Source organism: Xyrauchen texanus, unplaced genomic scaffold (genome assembly GCF_025860055.1).
Source record: "Xyrauchen texanus isolate HMW12.3.18 unplaced genomic scaffold, RBS_HiC_50CHRs HiC_scaffold_986, whole genome shotgun sequence".
Taxonomy (NCBI): Eukaryota; Metazoa; Chordata; class Actinopteri; order Cypriniformes; family Catostomidae; genus Xyrauchen; species Xyrauchen texanus.
This window is the reverse complement of record NW_026267002.1, coordinates 10,001-14,093: the sequence shown is the minus strand read 5'-3', so window position 1 is coordinate 14,093 and position 4,093 is coordinate 10,001. Positions and strand designations below refer to the sequence as shown.

The 4,093-nt window shown below is 39.7% G+C and overlaps 1 pseudogene; it reads right to left on the bottom strand.

Moving 5' to 3' along the window:
• Positions 1-1,988: 1,988 nt before the first annotated feature.
• Positions 1,989-4,093, bottom strand: part of LOC127642868 (proton channel OTOP3-like) — a 3,246-nt pseudogene continuing 1,141 nt past the window's right edge.

Below are 4,093 nucleotides of genomic sequence, written 5' to 3'. Positions count from 1 at the left end.
GGTGGATTTTCCTGTTCTGGGCTTGTTTTATGTTTTGTTGTAATATTGTGTTTGTATATAATATAGTTGTGTGTTCAGTAGTTTTCTAATTTCCATAATCTATATTTAAATATATCTAAGAAATTAATGAAAGCATGTTTTTTTTTTTTTACATTTGTTTAGTTTACATCATACATTAATGCAAAATATTTTGCAATTAATATACATAATATAAGAACATAACATTTATTCAAAATATATGTGCACACAATATTTTTATATATGCCATTTATATATTCAAAATATATTATATATATATTTCATTTTAAATGTAAAATATATACTAAGATTATATAAAAACATATATTAGGGACATATATGTCACATGTATGTAAGCAATATGCTATGCATATACAGTATGTGTAGTTTGTATTTTGCACATTTATACAAAGAAATATATGTAATGTATATTGATAATTATTAGGGCTGTCGAGTTAACGCGTTAATAGCGCGCGAGTAATTATACAAAAAATAACGCGTTAAAATAATGAACGCATTTAATCGCAGAAATCACTATAATAATATTTTTTTATCTTTATTATTATTTCGGCATCATTTTATTTAATCGTCCTTTAATTACAAAATGCAGGTGTACATCTGAATTTTTTTTAATTTTATATATATATATATATATTAATTTTTTTATATTTAAAGATAACTATGTATCATTATTTCATCATTATATATTGAATTATTGTTATATGAGGGGCTTTCTCAGCAAATATTTGTATATGCGATTAATTAATCGGGACACCATGTAATTAATTTGATTAAGAATTTTAATCGATTGACAGCCCTAATAATTATATATGTGACATATATAAAAGACAAAATATATGGGCTAGTTTTATATGTCAATATATGAAATTGTTCCATTTTCTAATAGGTTTTATATATGGGCAGATATATATGTACATATATGTTTTCACTTTCTATGTGGATATATTCCATCCATCTTCAACCGCTTATCCGAAGTCGGGTTGCGGGGGCAGCTGCTCCAGCAGGGGGCCCCAAACTTCCCTATCCTGAGCCACATTAACCAGCTCTGACTGGGGGGCCCTGAGGCGTTCCCAGGCCAGTGTGGAGATGTAATCTCTCCACCTAATCCTGGGTCTTCCCCGAGGCCTCCTCTCAGCTGGACGTGCCTGAAACACCTCCCTAGGGAGGCCCCTAGGGGGCGTCCTTACCAGATGCCCAAACCACCTCAACTGAATCCTTTCGACGCAAAGAAGCAGCGGCTCTACTCTGAGCTCCTCACGGATGACTGAGCTCCTCACCCTATCTCTAAGGGAGAAGCCCGCCACCCTTCTGAGGAAGCCCATTTCGGCCGCTTGTACTCGCGACCTAGTTCTTTCGGTCATGACCCAGCCTTCATGACCATAGGTGAGGGTAGGAACAAAAATTGACATATTTCATATATGTACATATATTACATTTCCATATGGGGCTCAACTGATAGAGTGTTGCACTTGTGCTGTAACTTGTCCTGAAGAGCACGCAAGTCAACGCCTGAGCTGAAAGTGTCATAGAAGCAGCACAAAATGACGTGGTTGTGTTTTTATTCTCACATTTGCTTTTTTTCGGACACTATCGATCAGGTTTAGGTTTAAGGTTTAGGGTAGGGAGGTCGGTTTCGTTGATTGAAACTCAATAGCTTTAATTAACCTCATCTGTTTGGGAGAACATTTAACTCGCTTTTAGCGGCACGCAGTGGGCATTTCACCTCGGAACAGCCGCGACACTTGAAATGAACCACGTATTATATCATTCTGCAAAAATGTTGCCGGCTGCGTTTCTGAACATCGACTTTGCAGCTTAGATTTAATAATTGGACGTTTTTGGAATGGGAAGATAAAGCATATTTTCGAATGACATTAGATTTGGTTCCTGATGATATGACCACTTTAACAACAACACAATGCAATTGACACACAAACATAATGTCTCACCATGATGTTAGACAGGATAAGAAAAGCGCTGATCTCCCGAATAACCGTCTTGTTCCAGTCACGAGTGTCACGGCGTTTCTGTTGGCAAGTAGGCGGGGCAGGTGGGTCCGTCCCTCCCCCTCGCAAAACATGCTCCTGCTCCTTATGAATACATTCATTATTAGCTTATAATGTGTTAAATGCTTCTAAAACACTCAATATTTGTAGTGTATAAAACCAACCTTATAGACGTTGCTTTCTCCAGTCTGCACATTTGCGGTGTGTGTATGAGCGTTTGTATTCAGTCCCTGGATAATAAACATGTTCTGCACTAAGAGCTCCAACAGACTGAGAATGGAGAAGGAGAAGTCCAGCTTTTCCATGATGCTGTTGAATCCCTGAGACATTCCGCACCTAGCGATAAGTACGACAGAGAGATCTGGCCCAGTGCTGTACCCATCAGCAACACCTCATCTAGACTTCGGGTGGGGTTTTCATCAACTGGTTGTCCCAATGCATGTACTGGGTTACCCCTGTGCCCGTTACCCATCTTCTGAGTTCTCTGTAGTAACGTTCCTGCTACAGAGCATAGCACCATGATGGGAATTACACCCAAGTGAAAGCCATAGAATATCACAGATATAGTGTTGCATTGGGCTTTTTGTCCAACCCGCGTCTGGTACAGCACTAGCACAGTGCTACCCGTTAGCAGCACCAGTAAACCCAGTACAGGCCCCAGCAGTACCATGCCACGGAACACCACTTGCAGTGAGATCTTCCGTTCCTGGTGTCCGCCCATCACCCGGCGGCCCACGTTCTTCCACATTACGTACAGCATACAGCAAGCTAGCAGACTGAACTCCATGTTAAATGGGTAAAAAACTTCATAACCTTTCTGCAGAGCCACACACACCGGCTTAGCAGCACAGTGGCAGAGAGTGATGTTGTCCAAACCTAAAACAGTACATATCATAATTAATTCTGATTGGTCAATCACGGTATTGCATTCAATAGCAGCAGGACGCAGCACAATTCCGAATGCAGGAATCTCAAAACGTTCGTTTAACTTAACCCAGTTAAGTGTCTTACTCAAGGACACAATGGTGGTGGCTGTTGGGGTCGAACCAGCAACCTTCTGATTACCAGTTATGTGCTTTAGCCACTACACCACCACTCCAAATGAACTTATCAGTACTTTACTCGTCTGCCACGATAAATGCATGATGGGTGAAAGGTGCCGTCCGTTGTTCCTGGTAGGCTACTCCTGGTAAGCCTAACCAAATGGTTTAGGATTAGGTTGGGGGCGGGGTTAGGGCATCTGCTGCCTGTCAGGAACAAAGTGAGGCACCTTTGTACAATGGGCCAGTAATAGCAAGAAGGCATTCTCATCTTGTCCTGTTGCATGTGTCAAGAAAGCCTGAGTGTGGATTGTTCTCTGTACAGCTGCACTTTGACAAAGTTCAATACAGCTAGAGTTGTGCTTACTGCCCCCTCCTGGAAACAGGTGGTACTTCAAGCTTGAATTTCTCCGATGGAAGGAATATTCCTAAATAGGGTCTGGGGACATGACTCCTTTTTTTAACGCATTTTATTTTATACAGTTAATTGCACTATTATTGGTATTTGAGGGCTTTCTCAGCAAATATTTCTATATGTGATTAATTGAGTTTAATTCGATCTGTTAATCGGCATATCGCGTAATTCATTGGATTAAAAATGGAAATGATTTACAGCCCTAATTGTTATGTAATGACTAGGGCTGTCAATCGATTAACATTTTTAATCGAATTAAACTGAACTGCGTCAGGTGTACATTGAAACTGCGCGTTGCCACACAGCTGAAGTTTCACTTACTGCCCTCTGGAGTAAACAGGTGGTACTACAAGCTTGCATTTCTCAGGAAATTGCGTTAATTTTTTTAACGCGTTAATTCAGTGCAATTAATTTGACTAAAAATAACGCGTAAAAAAAATGAACGCAATTAATTAAGTTAGATATAAGTTTATATAAGTTAAATCGTCAGCCCTAGTCATGACTGCTAAACTGCATAATTGACTGTTGTCCATGGCAACCACTTTCCTAAATATCTGCGCTAGTTTCATGCCTCTAAAATCACTCAACCTGGG